At 40.8% G+C, this 19,887-nt stretch overlaps 1 non-coding gene across 1 annotated transcript; it reads left to right on the plus strand.

Annotated features, from left to right (window-relative positions):
- The first annotated feature begins 18,180 nt into the window (after window positions 1–18,180).
- On the plus strand, window positions 18,181–18,287 carry LOC118480638. Its single transcript, XR_004863618.1, has one exon. It is a non-coding gene; the product is annotated as a small nucleolar RNA R71 (small nucleolar RNA).
- The last annotated feature ends 1,600 nt before the right edge of the window (window positions 18,288–19,887 follow it).

Here is a 19,887-nt window from a genome sequence, read left to right on the forward strand (position 1 = left end):
GAAAATAGATGACAAGTTGCAGTTTGTCGAAGAACCAATTGAGATCATGGATCGGGAAGTTAAATTTCGTAAGCACAGCCGTATACCGATTGTGAGAGTTCGTTGGAACTCAAGACGTGGTCCGGAGTTCACGTGGGAACGCGAGGACCAAATGGAACGTAAGTATCCACATTTGTTCCCCAAAGACAAGACCAAGCCTGGCAGTTCTAGACCTCATGTAACCAGTGAATTTCGGGACGAAATTCCCATTCAAGTTGGGGATGATGTGACACCCGCGAAAAATGCACAGTCATCCTGATTAGCATCGCATCGTGTTGCGAATGGCCTATCAAATTTCGGGACGAAATTTCTTTCAAGTGGGGGATGATGTGACAACTCGAGTTTTCGACCTTCACTTTCACATTAAATGCACGCTGACTTTGACGGTTTAGTTGTTTGACTTATTGACTTGTATTATACACAATGTGATATGATGAAACTATTGTGTTTGCATGATTATGTGTTGGTTGTATAACATGAAACTGGTTGAAAAACTTAAACTATTAAAGCCCATTATCAACTCGACGAAACAGAAAGTTGATTCGTCAACACACCACTCGACGAAACAGAAAGTTGATTCGTCAACACAACACAACTCGACGAAACAGAAAGTGTTTCGCCGAGCCCAGATTCGCCGAAGCCCATTACGGGCCCAAAACGTGAAATTGTGTATATAATCGTGTAACGACCCCTGTTTCACACTCTTGGCAAAACCGAAACCCTAGAGCTCTCCCTTTGTGTGACGGCAACCTTGTGTTCTCTCAGGCTTCCTCTAGCGATCAAACCATCCTTACAGATATCCCGGTTAGTGTGATTATTTACGTGATTGTTTTGTATGCATCATGTTGATGATGTCGTTCCATAAGTCTGATCAGGAAATTGAGTAGAGGTTTGGTAACAAATATGAGACTAGGTTATGGTATTTAGCGATGATTTAAACCGATTTAAACTGCGTGATGTTTGAGTACTATTATGTTTGAATATGTAATTGCTTGATGTATACGAATCTGTGATCTATTAAGAGTTTGGTGATTGAGTTTGATGATGATGTACTCCCTGTTCTATTCCATTATCGATTCAGTTGTGACGCATACGGATTAATGATTAGTAACGTAGGGCCTATTATGTTGGAATGATGATCATATGATTACTATTTGATGACTGATGATGATGATATGTAACGGCTTTGGTTGTGAGATTAGGGTTTCTGTGATGATAGTGTAACTGTTACATAATGCGACATAACTGACATCACCCCGAAACAGACTTGACGAAATAGACCTCTCGGCGAAACAGAATGTGTTTCGCCAAGGGGCAGTCGACGAAACAGAACTTTGTTTCGCCAAAGAGTAATTGACGAAACAGAATGTGTTTCGCCAAAGTGTGTTTCGCCAAATGTGATTCGCCAAAGATGTGTTTTGCCAAATTGGGATAATCTGCACAGTAATTTGAGTTAACTCTGTTAGAAGTTAATTGAGATATTTAACTACTGTTAAGCACAAAACAATACTCATATGACTACGAATACGTGCAATGTGATACTCGGTGCTCATTGATGCGATGATTCACTATGATTATACCTACGTGCCAACTTCATGATTATAAACTGATTATGTATACGTGCCTACTTTAGGACTTGACTGATTAAGTGTGAGCGAGTAGTTAATCTTACCGAGCAAACCAAGGTGAGTTCACTGCATTTCTCAAGCATGCGTCCCGGTAGTTTGGGACAACTAGTAAACATTTGGAAGGGAAACTTGGGTAAACAGTTAAATCGGGTTTTTGGTTATTGAACATGGAATCTATCATTATTGGATTGCCTGTAGGGCAATGGGGTAATTAGTTGATAGCGCTATTAGGTTTAATACCTCACACCGGGCCGTAAGGACGGGCGTGAACTAATTATCTGGGCATCATTACCAATGCTTGGTTAGGGGCATTGGGGACTGGACACACTTCCAGGTTATTAAGGGACACACTTCCCGGATACATATGGGCACACTCCCTAGGGTATCTCAACAAGTCATAAACAGCATCATATCACAACGTTGAATTGGTTTAACATACATCTGGTAACAAAACACGTAACAAAACTTTGAACTCACCAGCGTCGTCTGACACACTTGTCTGCATGCTTGCAGGTCGTTAGAATTCGTGGCATAGACTTGCTATCTGGGAGTGCTGGAGTGGTCATGGATCGAGGCTTCTGGATTAACTTATATGTGATACATTGGTTTTGAGCAGTATTATGAAACAATTGTTAAATGATTTACTACATGCTTCCGCTATATAACTCTTTGGGAATTGATATTATGTTTGACATTTAATATTGGTAATTAATGACATGTTTTATTTAAATATTTATCATTGGTTCAATGTGATTGGTGGCTCAGACTCTGATGTGTAACACGCCTCGCGGAGTTTCCGCAGGTGGTATTTTGGGGGTGTTACATATGTGGTTTTATATGTTTATGTGTTTTGATTTTGGAGACTATACACTTCCCGCTTTTCGCTTTGATAAACACGCGCAACTCGCACTGCACATTTATCTCAACACGCTAACAAATCGCAACTCTCTCATCGCATCACTGAGAAGTATGGGATCCATACGCTGTGATATTCGCTACTCGCACTCGCTACTCTCGAACGCGCTTCGCGAAACTTGAATGATAGGTGAATACGTGCAATATATGTTGGTGAATACGTGCAAAATATAGTTGAATATGTGCTTCTGTGCTCTTACGTGCTTATGTGCTTATTTGACTATGTGCCTATGTGTTAGACGTGTTCCTGATGCTTTATCTAGTAGTAATAAGTATGTTTGTGAGGTGAGATTCGATTATATCGCGTCTGAATCCTATGATGATGTCTGTTACAGACAATGTCGTCATTTGGATCGCACACTTCTCGCGCTACCTGCCGCAACCACGCTGACAAACGCATCGCCTCGCTAATTGCCAAGGAAATGGCCAAGGTCATTTCGTAAATCGTCAGCGAAATTAATGAAATCGGTAGCAAGTCCTCTAAGGAATCTAGGACTGAGTCGCCTAAGGCTACTTTTGGCTTCAAGCAGTTTAAGGCCTGCGGCCCCAAAGATTTCACTGGTGAAGACGGGCCTACTGCCATGTTTCAATGGTTTGATTCAATTGAAGTCACTCTGCGCTAAAGCGGTTGTCCCGATAACCTCCGCACTGTCAACGCAACTGGCGTTTCCAGTCCAGGGCTCTGGATTGGAGGACTGCCGAAAGGAACAGGCGAGGGAACGACACAGCCTATAGGCTTACTTGGGAGGAATTGAAAGAACTTATGATGAAAGAATTCTGCCCTCCCCATGAGCTTCAGAAGCTGGAGGACGAGTTTTGGAACATCAAGCAAGAGGGTGGCGACAATGCTGGTCTAACTGCCCGATTTAAGCAGCTAAGCATCATTTGTCTCGGCCAAGTCTCAACTCCTCCTGACATCACAATCAAGAAATACATCCGTGCTTTACCGGATTGTGTTGCTGGTTACTTCAAGAACACCTCCAAAAGTCTCCACCAAGTCACCGCTTCTCCCGCTCCAGAAACCGCTGCACCGCAAGGGTCGAAATCTTCACGCCGCAAGCGCAAGAGCAACAACAACAAGAACTGTGCTATCAGTGCCGCACCTCTCAATGCTGTCCCTGCTCAACCCTAGAACCAGAACCGCCAGGTAGCTGCACCCGTGACCAATGCACCTCCTGTGAAACGTGCATATACTGGTCCGCACCCACTGTGCCCTACTTGTACTTATCATCATCCTGTTGGGATTGCATGTCGATTTTGTGTTCACTGCAACCTTTACGGCCACTTCACTGCCAACTGCCGTATTGGTCCCCGTCAACCTCAAGCTCAAGTTCAAGCTCCTGCGATGCCAGCTCCTCTTCCCGCTCCACAGGGTCAACAAGCAGCTCCTGCTCCCACTGCTCACGCAAGAGCCTGCTTTGCATGTGGTGATCCTAACCACTTCGCGAATGTCTGCCCGAACCGAGTGGTGAAGCAAGAGCCACAACAACAACCAGCGCAGCAACAACATCAACAGCAGCAGCCTCAGCAGCAGCCAGCAACAACAACAAGCAGCTCGGGGACGAACGTTCAACATCAATGTCCGCCAGGCCCAAGCTGACAACAATGTGGTTAATGTTATGTTTCTTGTCAACGGTATATATGCTTCGTGTTTATTTGATACTGGAGCCGATAACTGTTTTGTATCGTTAGAATTCGAAAGGCTCCTAAAACGTAAATGCGATAATCTCCCTACAACGTTCGACGTAGAAGTTGCCACTGAAAGAACCGTCACTGTTAATTCTGTTCTCCGTGATTGTACGCTTGAACTCAACAATCACGTCTTCCCGATCGACTTTATCCCGATGCAGCTTGGTAGTTTTGATATCATAGTAGGCATGGATTTTCTTCGCGAAAATCGTGCTGAAGTCGTTTGTTTTGATAAGATGATTCGTTTCTCTTGTGACAACTGCCAAATTTGCTTGCATTCGTACAATTAATTAGACAATTATTAATCTTGATTGGTGCTTAATGACTGTGCTGAATTACAATTAATTGCTTTTTGATTACTGCGTCATACTTACATGTGTATCACATATTGCATAATGTCACATCACTTTTACATACAAACTTTGTTGACATGCATGATGCACAAAGCACGGTTAGCACAATTAACGAATAGAACAGGAATATGCTAACGAGGTTCAGTACATAGGCAGACAGTGTTTTGAGACCCAGTATGAGCCAGAAACCAAGTACTACACTAGTATAGTGTGTAGGGAAGTAATGATCATAAAACTGCTTCACTAGGTGATAGTTTAAGTGCCGGGAAGTTCCTAAAACCCACTTAAAGTGCAGAATTCTGCATAAATAAGCAAAATTCAGCATTTTAACAAGCTAGTAACATGCAAAAATATGGCAAAATAGCCCTGAATGCTTTCCTAAGTGTCGGGAATTAAAAGTGTCACAAAGGGTACTTAAAGATCACTAAACAGGATAGTTTGACACTTTAACGAACCGGTATCTAACTGAACAACTGGACACTACCCGAAACACCAAAATTATACTAGAAGCATTGTTTTAATGTTTCTGAGCTAGTTATGATCCCCGAACACCCTAACACACTATATAATGCATCCTACACTTAAACACTAAACTTTACACTTAACCTCCAACTAAATTACCTAACTTATCTTTAAAACTTACACTTACCCCCCCCATACATATGGACAGTTGTAAGGGTGGCCCCCACCTCCAAAATCTTACAAGATTTCCTTAGATCTTACTTGGATTTGTAGTGATTTGTTAAGATCATGTATGTACTATTAGAAACACAAGACACAATGGATGATAACATTAGTTGGTTATAAGTAAACATGAAGCTCATTATCTCACACCATATTTCACACACCCTCACCTCCTCCCCTCTCCTCCCACCCTCGGCCGAGAACCACACCCACACCACCACCACTTTTCATCCACCATCCATTCATTCCAAGATCATTACATGATGCTAGAAGGTGTTTAAGGAAGCTCGATGCTCTGGGATCTTGAAGGACCTCTCCCGATTGCTTTTATCCTCCACATTTGTCACCATCAACATCAAGTGTTCTTCCCTAGCCTTGTGCTAGTAGTAAGGCCCTTATGATCTCTTGATCTTTCATATATAGTTGGTTAAAAGGTGATGAACATTGTTAAACATGATGGACATTAAAAGACATAATCATAAATCTCTAACATAAGCTTATAAACATAAGAATACTTGTTGATTTGTGATTATTTGCTACTTGATGATTGATGATTTGTGTTAGTGATGTTAGACATCATTAGAAACCTACTAGATTGTGATTAAACACATGATCTAGTAAGTTAAGGTGATGATCTTGTGAAAGACCAAGATCCTCATGCTTTATGTTTTTCATGAACTTGAAAAATGAACATGATTTTGTAAATAATAAAGTATGTAATACGTTTACTAGACATAAATATGGATGATTACAAAAATAGTTTTTCAAAGAAACCAAGTTTAAATCACAAGATTTACAAGAACATTGTTTTTAAAGAAACTAATCATGTTTCTAGTAGTAAAACAAGTATAAGAACACTTTGTTTACAAGAAAAAATCAAAAGAATGATTTTTGGAAAAATCATCTAACAAGTTGTAAACACTCAAATCTTTAAGAATGAGATTTTTAAAGAAATAAACACAATTTAAAGGGGTAACTAAGTCTACTAAACACACTACCAAGTCACTACAAGTTTTTATGAAAGTTCAAGTTCATGATTATTATGTAGATAGCTTTGTTTTAGCACATGGTAAGTGTAGATTGATTATTGATTGCTTATGATGATTTTGAAAAAGAGAATGATATGTTTAAATAGCATGGACACCTCCATTTTTAGGGGAAAACTATGGCAAAATTTTCTAAAAATATAAACACTTAGAAAAATATTTTCTAAACAAATATTTACAAGTGAGTTTTAACTAAGGTTTTCAACATAACTTTGCCATAGATTTTGTTACAAAAATACAAGTATTGGAGATTGGTTTTTGTAAATAAAGATAATTAAATATGTATTTGAAAGATATATATTTAGAAGACACATTGTGTGTGATTGTTTGTATACTTTGTGTATTAGTTATGTTATTTTAGGATTTAAAGTAATATAACTTAACAAAATACCAAGAATTTACAATCCAAATAATACCAAAAATCACAAGGAATACATATATAAGTTACACACTTAATATGGTGAAATCGAACGTGAGGATGTAACTTACAAAATATTCCGGAAGATACCGTTATAAATATATTTTTGGTAAATATTATTTCGGATACGAAAGAAACGAAAATATGATTTTTATTATTATTACAAGGTATATCATATTTCGACAAGGAGAAAATATATTATTTTTGGGGAAGTTAAAATATATTTTCTTAGTATATTTAGAAGATATATGATTTTTGGGAAAAATATATATTTTCTTGAAATACATTATTTTGGACAAAATAAGTTTATATATACTTTCTAAGTGAAACTTGAAAATATATTGTTTTGGAAATACATTATTTCGGAACTACAAATACAAGAATACGAAAATGCATGTATAAGATACCCCCATCCTTGGGAAGGAAATACGAAAATAAATACCTGAGAAGTATTAATACAAAAATATTGTTTAAGCAATTATTCCAAAATAAAATATAATTGTAAAGTTAAAATAATTATTATTTTAACAAGAAATTATAACTTGGAATAAAATTGCGAACATAAAAGGAACGTAACTCAAAAACGTTAAACTCTAAGCCAAGGCACGGCCCGTTCGTCTAATAGACCATAGCACATTGTAGGTAGTCGTGTTTGCTAAAGAGATTTGGGTTACGATTGTGAAGACGCAAAACTGTGAGTTCATGTCCCCCTTTTCTTTTAACTGTTTTCAGTTTTATAACTTCGGGGGTGAAATACATGTTACAATTGTTTACAAACGTTTTATACATGGTATGATTAGCTTAAGGAGGGTTACTGCTTGATCATGTGAGTGGTGGGTATGACACTTAAAGCCATTAATCCTCGTCGTAGGACCGAGGGACATGAGTAATAGATCTATTTGGGTGTAGCGAGCCCACACCCATGCGGACTAGGGTGGCCCATGTGGTGACTATGTCTTATTCCCGGAGACAAATCTGCTAGGTTTGAGTTTTCCTGCATCACTTCACACATACCATTGGCCTTGCAAACCACTAGTGATCTGTTTTTCCTTATTGCTACATACCAGGGACACACATACATACAGACATAATTTAAAGGTTTATTCATACACATACACATGAACTTGCTCAACTTTTGTTGATGTTTTTCAAATTACATGTATTTCAGGGAATTAAGTGGATCTGGCAGGTGTGCATGTTTTTCAAGTTGCGTATAAATAAGGGATGTCATCCATGTCTTTAGAGTTTAGGAGATGTATCTTACTCATGGACGAGATACATGGTTCTAAGCTCGGGTTGGTTTAAGGTCTCTCTGTTGAGTCTTCGTGAGCTCATTTAAACATGTTATGGTTTGTAATTTGAATTCGGTTTCAACGTTTCAGACAATTATGTTATGTTATTTTCAAACTTAATCAATGGATGAACATCTAAATATTTTATCATATAGCATTGTTATGATTGAATGCTATGGTATTAAGAAAGTCACACCAATAATCACGCTTCCGCAAAAGTCAGGGTGTGACAGCTCTGTCGCAAATGGTGATCAACTCTGTGTCTATGGCTAAGTCTCATCGAAGGATCTCAAACTCGTGTCGTGCATCCAAGCGAGCAAGTATCTCCGTAAGGAATACAAGGCTTTCTTGGCGCACATCATAGTATCAGAAAAGGGAAAGATAGCAGTGAAGGACGTTCCCGTTGTTCGCGATTTTCCTAACGTCTTTCCTGACGACTTAAATGGTTTACCCGACCTCATTCCTTGAGCTAATCCTATTGCTAAAGCTCCCTATCGCCTCGCTCCGTCTGAAATGCGTGAACTTTCGAGTCAACTCCAGGAATTGCTTGATAAAGGGCTCATTCGCCCTAGCACCTCTCCTTGGGGCGCACCTATCCTTTTCGACAAAAAGAAGGACAGATCGTTCCGGATGTGCATTGACTATAGGTAACTGAATAAGCTCACCATCAAGAATCGCTATCCCCTGCCCCGAATCGACGATTTGTTTGATCAATTGCAAGGTGCTATGTGTTTCTCGAAGATCGATTTACGCTCAGGTTACCACCAGTTACGAATCCAGGAGGAAGATATACCTAAAACCGCTTTCCGAACCCGATATGGCCATTATGAATTCGTCGTAATGCCCTTTGGTTTAACCAACGCACCCGCGGTTTTCATGGATTTGATGAATCGCGTGTGTAAACCCTTTCTGGATCGCTTTGTCATCGTGTTTATCGATGATATCCTTATTTATTCGAAATCGAAAGCCGAACATGCGCAACATCTATGTTTGGTTCTCGAATTACTCCAAGGGAATCGACTCTATGCCAAGTTCTCCAAGTGTGAATTCTGGCTATAGGAGGTTCAATTCCTCGGTCACATCGTCAATAGTCAAGGTATACACGTCGATCCCGCGAAGATTGAAGCAGTTAAGAGTTGGATTACACCAAAATCACCGTCCGAAGTACGTTCGTTCCTCGGATTGGCGGGCTATTACCGTCGATTCATCGCTGACTTTTCTAAAATCGCTGTCCCGCTTACTTCTCTGACGTATAAAGACAAGCCTTTTGTTTGGGGAACTAAACAAGAGCATGCCTTTCAAAATCTCAAGCATATGCTCTGTAATGCTCCCATCCTCACTTTACCCGACGAAAATGATGATTTCGTTGACTATTGCGATGCCTCTAACCTCGGTCTTGGTTATGTTCTTATGCAACGGGACAAGGTTATCGCGTACGCCTCTCGTCCGCTCAAAATCTACGAGAAGAACTATACAACCCACGACCCCGAGCTTGGTGCAGTTGTTTTTGCGTTAAAGATTTGGCGACACCACCTTTATGGTACAAAGTGTACGGTCTTCACCGACCATAAGAGCCTGCAACTTATCTTGAATCAAAAGGAACTGAATATGCGCCAACGCCGATGGGTTGAACTTCTTAACGATTACGACTGTGAGATTCGTTACCACCCTGGCAAAGCAAATGTCGTTGCCGACGCTCTAAGCCGACGAAGCTATTTCCTGCTTCATTGAGAATACCTTGTGAGAGGAAATGAAGAAGTGTGGTGCTGAAACCCAACTTGTCACCAAATCGAACGATATCTATTACTATCTCGATCGCATGTGGATTCCAAGTCGCAATAACCTTCGGGAGATATTGTTGACTGAAGCCCACAAGTCTCGGTATTCCATTCATCCCGGTGCCAACAAGATGTACCATGACCTTCGTCTTCGGTATTGGTGGCCTGGAATGAAGAAGGATATCGATGTCTATGTTTTGAAGTGCCTGACTTGTTCGAAAGTCAAGGCTGAGCAACAAAGACCCTCTGGCTTACTCGTGCAACCTGAGATCCCAATGTGGAAATGGGAGAGTATAGCTATGGACTTCATAACGAAACTTCCGCGCACGCCATCAGGTCACGTCATGATAGCATCTGGGTTATCGTTGATCGTCTTACTAAATCTGCTTATTTTCTGCCGACACGAGAAGACTTTAAGGTAGAACGATTAGCACGAATCTATACCGATGAAGTTATATGTTGACATGGGACGCCTCGTGATATCATCTCTGACCGTGATGGTCGGTTTACCTCGCGTCTTTGGGAAACATTTCAATATGCTCTTGGTACTACTCTTAATCTGAGTACCGCTTTCCATCCCCAAACCGACGGTCAGACTAAACGCACGATTCACACCCTTGAAGACATGCTTCGCTCGTGTGTGATAGATCTCGGTGGTAATTGGGATTCGCATTTACCTTTAGTCGAATTCTCGTACAATAACAATTATCATTCTAGCATTCAAATGGCACCATTTGAGGCATTGTATGGAAGAAAATGTCGATCGCCTATTGTATGGCACGAGATCGGAGATGCGCAAATTACCGGTCCTGGGTTACTACAAGAAACGACTTACAAGATCCTCCAGTTACGAGACAATCTATTGAAAGCTCGGAGTTGTCAAAAGAGTTACGTCGATAGACGCCGCAAGCCCCTTGAATTTGACGTTGGTGATCACGTACTCCTAAAGGTTTCACCTTGGAAGGGGGTGATCCGATTCGGCAAGAAAGGAAAGCTCGCGCCTCGATATGTTGGACCCTTTAAAATTATGGAAAGAATTGGCAAAGTGGCCTACAGATTCGAACTACCGGAAGAACTTGGCAACGTCCACCGACTTTCCATGTTTCGAACCTCAAAAAGTGTCTTGCCGAGCAGAATTTACATGTACAACTTGAGGATCTACAAGTGGACGAAACATTACACTTCATGGAAAAGCCAGTCGAGATCATAGACCGAGAAACCAAGAAACTTCGACGCTCACGCATTCCCATAGTGAAGGTTCGCTGGGAAGGCATACGCGGTGTCGAGTTCACCTAGGAACTCGAAAGTGACATGAAGGCTAGGTATCCACAACTATTCATTACGCCTGCGCGTTAATTTCAGGACGAAATTCCCTAAAGTAGGGGAGGCTGTAACAACCCAACTTTTTAAAGTCAAAGTACAAGTCAAACTCAAAGTCAAAGGAAGAAAAGATTGCTAATCAGATCTGTCATTTCTTACTTAACTATTGCTTGTATTCTTTGACTTGATAATCGATATTGTAATTTACGCTATTTTGTTTTTTGATTTGTATTATGTGAAGTAACAATGCGATAAACGTAATTAAACGCTAATCTACTTAAATGCTATCTCATCGCTATCGCATCCCAGCTCGAATCGCATTTATTGGATATTATTCTATGTATGTGTGTTATTATGTGATACTTGTGCATGTTTATTTATGTTAAAGGTGTTATTCACAAATGCAATCGCAACTCTATCGCAACGCAATCTCATCGCGAATGAGAAACGCAAGGTTACTTATGTTGTTATATATTAGTTATGTTATTTGTGTAACTATTGTTTAATATTATCGCATCGCTTATTCGACGCTCGCTAAAACGCATCACAACGCTCAACGCACGAAACGGAAGTCGGAAACTAACTCACACGCGTCATCCGATCGAACGACCGTTCGATCAAATGGTCATCCGACCGGATGACCATCCGATCGGATGGCCATCCGATCGAAAGGCCCTCTGACCCGTTACTATGCACCGCCTTTCTCTCCTCTCACTATAAATACCTCACCTGTCACATCACTGTTCACCTGATGTGACAGCTCCCTCCGACCCAGCGCATTCTCGGCTATTTTCTCTCAATTCCTCGCGATTCTTGTAAGTTTCCACTCCAAACCTTGTACTTCTATCATCTACACACACTTTCTCATCATCTTCTCCAACAAATCACAACTTTTCACCATGAAATCACTAGATTCAGGCTGTTCTAGGATGACATCATCATGGAGTTCTTATGAACATTGAAGTGTGACCTCATCTTTTCAAGAACGGACCGGATCTGATAGATTTCTACACGTTTTTATGCTGATTTCACCTAAATCTAAACATTTTCCAACTGATTTCCCACTTTTCTTCAACACTCTTCACTTTTTACTCAAAACCGATAGAATCTGAGCTCATTCGGGCCTTCTATTCATTCTATAGCGAAGTGCCGGTCTGAGAACGGATTACCATCGAAGAGACGACTGATTCGCGGGTTGAACAAGAAACTTCATCTTGAACCGTTAAGTCCAACCGAACGGGGTGATTCCAGTCCTTGCGGACGGGCTAAACTTGGTGTGGGTTCCATTGTTTAACACGTCATCATATCGTCTCGGTCAAACCGCAAACTTTTAACTTAACAAATTTTACAAATTTTTCAAATGAGACAGGTTAACTCAATCGGATAGCTGTCCGATCGGATCACCATCCGATCGAATGACCATTCGACCAGGTGCCTTGCTTTTATAAGTTAAACACTTGAAGTTTTGGAAAGTTTCAAGGAGCATCAGTTTCCAACGAAAGGCCATCCGACCAAACGGTCATCCGTCCATCCGACCGAATGACCTCATATTTAGAAACACTTCACAATTTTTAAAATGCTACAACGAAAACTTCAAAGTTCAAGCAATACACAAACACATCCATCCCAAACGGACGACCCTCCGACCGAATGGTTATCCGTCTGGATGACCATCCGTCAGGACGGTCATCCGATCGGATCACTATCCGTCCCTTGTCTCACTCGACGCACTGGTTAACGCACTGTTCAGCGCTTATACTGTCGTACTATGATCATGCTAATTCTCTAGCGCTCCCTTCAATCCAAGACTGTGTTTATTCATTAAACACAATCTGTGAGTATACTCGATCCCTTTTTGCTTAACGCACTATTGGGTGTTACATACGTTACTTATATCAAATAACATCGACACACAACGCAACTACTTTTATACACTAACCGCTCTGCATGTTTGATGCGTGTGTAGTGTAATATATTTTTAGAATATAATTAAGCCCTTTATACACCTTTAGCCAAGTTTTAAATTTATAAAACACGATATTCGCTAACGCTAAACACACATATGGGCAAGTGCACCCATCGTGGACGTAGTATAGTGTTGGTAAGATACCGAGGTCGTCCAAGGACACAAGAGCTTTTAGTACCGGTTTATCCTCAACGTCTAATCAAATCAAAAAGTTAGAAAAATGTTTTTAAACTAAGAAAATAAAAACTAACTAAATGCTGAAAAATAAAAATAAAATAAAAACAGATAGACAAGATGAATCACTTGGATCCGACTCGTGTATTAGTATAACCTTTGATTATTTTCGCACTTTTGCACTTGTTTAAGAGATTATCTTAGTTATTGTAGTAGGCCCCTCTTTTGAAGGCGACGTTACCCTCAACCCAGTAGTTTGAGTCAGCAAGGATACAATCCTAAAGGGTTGGATTATTGGAAGATAATGAATTAAGTTATTAATGCAAATTATGGTAGGCCCCGCTTTTGGCGGTGACGTTACCCTCGACTAAGTAGTCTGAGTCAGCAGGGATACAGTCCTAAATAGCCGGGTTATAGTATTAATAGTAGTTAACTTATGAGGGGGTCAAAGAGTTTGGATCCCCGCCATCCAATACCTATGGGCATTGAAGGAGATCCTACTAAATTTGACCCAGGTCCCTTGCAGGACCTCTAAACGCTGAACAAGGGCAAGACCCTTACCAAACCGTTCCCTTAACCCCCGACTAGGTAGCCAACATACCTCCATATAGACCGTGGAGATATTAATGGTGAAAATCTTTTATTTTATATAGACAGTAAAATAATGCCAAGACACCACGGACAAACGATAAGGAAAGATCACCTTCAACATAAGTAACTAGTTATTAAAGTCATTAATACAAAACCAAATAAAAAGTGCAAAAGATTAAAAATAAAAAGTATTATACTAAACACTTGTCTTCACCAAGTGATGTAAGAGACTTAGGCAAACATGGCCTTGATTGTCAAGAACTCTTACGATCAATCTTGGATCCCGAGACGACTCACACACTCTACGATGGACAATGGATGATGGTGGTGGATGATGGTGTTATGGTGGTGGTGGGTGGTGGATGAAGTGTGAGAGAGGTGGTGTGCCAAGGGATGAGTTGGAATGAAACCAAGCACTCCTATTTATAGGCTGAACAGAAGGCTGGGCACGGCCCCGTGTCCGCTGGACACGCCCCCGTGCCCGTCTGACACTCTCTCTCTTCATTAATCGTAATTCGCAATTACAATTAATGCGCCTGCTGTACTTTCGCTGCTTCTTGGGCACGGCCCCGTGCTGGCTGAGCACGGGGCGTGTTCAGGCTTCTGTTTTCTCTTCTTCGCTTGGGAGGATGCCGTTGAGGGTTCGGGCAGTCTACTTTTATTCCTTTTCTTGTATTTATGTTAGAATTAGCTGTCTTTTTGCTTCTTTTGTGAATTTGAGCTCATTTCATCCTGAAAATACAAAAGGAAGACAAAAACACTCTTTTTCCAACATTAGTACTTAAAAAGGGTTAGTTTTATGCCTTATTTGATGTAATTTATATGTTGCATTTTACACACATCAAATACCCACACACTTGAACTTATGCTTGTCCTCAAGCAAAACTCTTTAAATGTGGCTTACACTCCCAAATGGAATGGGTAGAAGAGAAGGTTTTTTGGCTTGTCATAGAGTGTCGGGAATCCAAGATCTTTTTGGGTTTTATTTTTATTTGTTTACAATCTTATTCGTTATGATTTATTTAGAACGTTTCATAGGATAAATTACTTATTTGGGCATAGCATGCCTTTTTTTTTAAATTTCATTTATATACAAGTTCACATACCTCACGGGAGAAATCACTCAACACTCGGGCGAAGGTGTATTTTTAGTGAATCACTCGAGAGCGGCATGGAACTTACGCCTTCCATAGGCTTGCCAAGCAATCAATCCTCCTCATTTTTAACTTTATACCTTTGTAAATATCAAGAGGACTTTTTGGGTGAAGGGTTAGGCTTGGGTTAAAGGTGGGTGGTTGGGTTAGTGGTTAGTAAAAGGGCGAAAAGCGTAAAAAGCGTCGGTTTTCGTAACACATTTTGTTTTTAGTGACTTTTTATTTTGAAGTATTTCTCCAAACAAGCTTTTGTTTGCATAGCTTTGTTTGTTTTTAACTTCACCATCATTTTTTTAGTCACATAAAAGAACGAGCTTACGAAAAACCGAGCTTGTTACTAAAATAAAGGGTGAAAAAAAATATAAAAAGGGTTTTTGGTGGGTAAAAAGGGTTTAGGGTAAAGAAACGAAAGGTTTAGGCTCAAAGGGGTTAACTAGGGGGATTTTGGGTAGGTGGTAAAAAAAAATTGAAAAATAATGGTGTAGAAAGAAAAATGGTTAGTCCTAATGCCTCTATCATTTACTTACTTGGGTTTAAGTTGGTAAGGACCGGGAACGAATCGTCGTGGCAAGTTCTAGAGTTGTAAGAACCAAGCGGCTATTCACACAAGAAACGAAAAATGAGCATTTAGTCTAAAGATGTAAATTTGTATGCTCTATAAAGGCTCAAAACTCACTTTTGTGGGAATGGGTTTTTAATGTGATCAAGTATATATAATCGAATTTTAACTAGACTTGATATGCCGTTTCATAATTTTCTTATGTTGGTTCTTGTTATCACAACGCTCTCGGTTGTAAATTTTATAAAAATATAACCTTATTAATATTGGGATTCCTAACTTAAACTTCAGACAAGTAAAAAGAAAAAATAATAAATTTTTTTTTTTGAAAAAAAATTTGGGGTGTTTAGCGGTTCCAATAGAGTTTTGTGTAAGGCTTGTTGTTAGGACTTGCAAAATTTCAAAGTGTTAGCTTCCCCCCCACACTTAAATTACACATTGTCCTCAATGTGTCCCAAAAATAAATTTTTAGGTTGATTGGATGTGTAATGTGGTGTTAAAAAGCAAAGATTTATGTTTCTGGCAGTCTGGACACGGCCCCGTGGGGACCGGACACGGCCCCGTGTTCAGGTGCCAGTAACAGAAATTAAAGAAATGAGACAGAAGCCTGGACACGGGGGCGTGTCTGGTGAACACGGCCCGTGTCCAGTTACCTGAACTGGGCGTTTTTTCTGCAGGTGGTTCAGCACGGGGCCGTGTTGGTTGAGCACGGCCCGTGTTGAGCCTTCTGTAATGGAGATTTGTGTCGGGTTGCTTCGTTTTTTGTGCATGGGGCCATTTATCTCGTTCCCTTTTTCATCCATTACTACCACTACCACGAGTGTGTTTTATTCCTGTAAATTAAAACTAAAAGATTAAACTAAACTAAGGATAGTTCCGCGGAATGCCTCTGTGGTGCACCACGTTTATAAGGGTCCTTGGCTAGACCCAATGTGAGGTTATATATTTTCTGAGTGGGATGCGTGGCGTCCCATGTTACACCGTCGGAGAGCAGCATCCAAGCTCGAATCAATAACCTTCATGTAGTTGACCGGGTCGTCGTCCTCTATTCTCTTCCCAACTCCGAATTTTACTTCATCATCCCCATACCTCAAGGTGAGTGTTCCGTCATTCATATCTACCACCGCTTGTGCGGTGGCAAGAAATGGTCTCACTGGTATGAGGGGGACTTTGGTGTCTTCCTCCATATCGAGTATGACAAAGTCGGCTGGATAGACGAATCTGCTTACCTTTACCAAGACATTTTCAATGACACCTTGTGGGAATTTGACGGATCGATCAACGAGTTGTATGCTCATTTTTGTAGGACTCGTGGTTCCCAGGCCGAGTCTTTTAAACATTGATGAGGGCATGAGGTTAATGCTAGCCCCAAGGTCGGCTAGGGCATTACGAACGGGGGACTCCCCTATTGAGCAAGGAATCGTGAAGCTTCCGGGATCGATTTTCTTTTGGGGAAGTTTATTGAGTACGAGGGCAGAGCATTCTTCGCCTAAATTGACTAATTGCAAATTTTCAATTTTCTTTTCATGAGTAAGGAAGTCCCTCATGAACTTAGAGTATTTGGGCATTTGGGTTAGGACCTCAATAAAAGGAATATTGACATGCAATTGCTTTAATAGACTTTCGAACTTCGCGAATTGCTCATTGGTCTTCTGACGAATTAACCTACCGGGGTACGGAACTCGAGGAGCTTTGGTAGGCTCTGGTGATGGAGGGGAGTTCTTTTCCTGCAGAGGTGTGGGTACCGTTTCTTCTGTTGGCGGCGGCGCTTCTGCAGGCCCTACGGTGCGGTTTCGTAGCGTGATGAGATGAACTTGCGCTTTTGGGTTTGTTTCGGTATTGCTAGGTAATGCGCCTTGCGGTCTCTCGGCAAAATTTTGAGCTATTTGATTTAATTGTTTTTCTATGTTTTGAATACTAGCTTGTTGATTTCTAAAATTTGATTCTAATTGTATAAATCTTTCCGAGTTTTTATTTTCAGTGTCGGAGATGAGGCGGGATACAATATCTTCAAGCCTTTCTCGTCCACTTTATTGTTGAGTGAAATTTTGTGACTCATTTCTTGGTTGTTGAAAGTTTGTTCGTTGGGTTTGTTGGTTACTACTATTGCCGGGTTCTTTCCAACCAAGGTTTGGGTGGTTTCGCCATCCTTGGTTGTAAGTTCCCGTTGGAGGACCCGACGGCCTAGGTCTATTATCAATGTAGTTTACCAATTCTTGTTGATCGTCCGTTTCTTTCATACAACTCCAATTTTCATGTGACCCACCACACCCTTCACAAGCCATAACCGAGACTGTTTTTGTCATTTCCAATTTTTTTTTTATTTTTGAAGAAAGGGCCTCGATTTGGGCTTGTAAAGAAGTGCTTTCATCGACCTTATGGGCGCCCGGGGCAATAGATTTATTGCCTCGGGGGGTGTGCCATTGAAAATTGGTTTGAGCAATTTCCTCAATTTGGTTATATATTTCATGCGGGCGTCGATTACCTAAGAGTCCCCCGGAGCTAGAATCAAGTGTCTGCCTTGTATGTGGCAACAATCCATTATAGAAAGTGGATACTTGTTGCCATATCGCAAGGCCGTGATGTGGACACTTGCGTAATAACTCCTTGAACCTTTCCCAAGTTTCATATAAGGATTCCCCGTCCTCTTGTGAATATGTATTAATTTCAGTCATTAATTTAGCCGTTTTAGCGGGAGGGAAATACTTATATAGAAATTTTTGGGCCAGTTCATCCCAGGTGTTTACCGATCCAGCTGGGAGGGCGTTGAGCCAAGCTTTCGCTCGGTCTTTTAATGAGAGAGGAAACATTCGGAGGCGGATGGCGTCATTTGATGCTCCATTGATCCGAAAGGTATCACATATTTCTAAGAAATTAGTAATATGTAGATGGGGATCCTCGTCCGCAAGCCCATGGAAAGTTGCGGAGTTTTGGAGCATTTGTATCAAGTGCGGTCGAAGTTCGAAGTTATTTGCTTCGACATTCGGTGCATTGATAGCAGCGCCTAGGTTACCTACGGTGGGTCGTAGGTAATCCATGAGGGTACGTTGGTCCGCCATTGGAGGTAGATCACCCGAAACTTTCTCTTGGTTTTTAGCTTTTAGTCTTTTTCTGAGAAAGCGTTCGGGTTCTTCTAGAGGTTCTTTTATATCCCTATTAGAACTGGAGCTCATACACTATGTAAGATTGGCGTCTGGTTCCAAGTCCTGCAATAAAAACAGAAAAGAATGCTGGTCAGAAAGTTCACCACGGCCCCGTGTTCAGCGAACACGGCCCGTGGTCGGAGTTACAGTGATTGTTTTCCAGATCCCAGTTACTGGAAGTTGGACACGGCCCCGTGTTGCACAGACACGGCCCCGTGGTCAGCCTTCTGTAACTTGGAAAACTAAAAACTGCCAGTAACGATGCTGGGCACGGCCCGTGTCCGACCAGGCACGGCCCGTGCTGAGCTCTGCAGAAGCTGAAAAACTAAGAAAATCCTAAAAAATCAAAAAGAAAAATAAAAATATGATTAGGCCGTTGATTCCTAACTTTCTTAAAATCCTTGTGTCCCCGGCAACGGCGCCAAAAACTTGATGCGTGTGTAGTGTAATATATTTTTAGAATATAATTAAGCCCTTTTTACACCTTTAGCCAAGTTTTAAATTTATAAAACACGATATTCACTAACACTAAACACACATATGGGCAAGTGCACCCATCGTGGACGTAGTATAGTGTTGGTAAGATACCGAGGTCGTCCAAGGACACAAGAGCTTTTAGTGCCGGTTTATCCTCAACGTCTAATCAAATCAAAAAGTTAGAAAAAATTTTTTAAACTAAGAAAATAAAAACTAACTAAATGCTGAAAAATAAAAATAAAATAAAAACAGATAGATAAGATGAATCACTTGGATCCGACTCGTGTATTAGTATAACCTTTGATTATTTTCGCACTTTTGCACTTGTTTAAGAGATTATCTTAGTTATTGTAGTAGGCCCCTCTTTTGAAGGCGACGTTACCCTCAACCCAGTAGTTTGAGTCAGCAAGGATACAATCCTAAAGGGTTGGATTATTGGAAGATAATGAATTAAGTTATTAATGCAAATTATGGTAGGCCCCGCTTTTGGCGGTGACGTTACCCTCGACTAAGTAGTCTGAGTCAGCAGGGATGCAGTCCTAAATAGCCGGGTTATAGTATTAATAGTAGTTAACTTATGAGGGGGTCAAAGAGTCCCCGCCATCCAATACCTATGGGCATTGAAGGAGATCCTACTAAAATTGACCCAGGTCCCTTGCAG

The sequence above is a fragment of the Helianthus annuus genome, chromosome 7 (assembly GCF_002127325.2).
Source record: "Helianthus annuus cultivar XRQ/B chromosome 7, HanXRQr2.0-SUNRISE, whole genome shotgun sequence".
Lineage (NCBI taxonomy): Eukaryota > Viridiplantae > Streptophyta > Magnoliopsida > Asterales > Asteraceae > Helianthus > Helianthus annuus.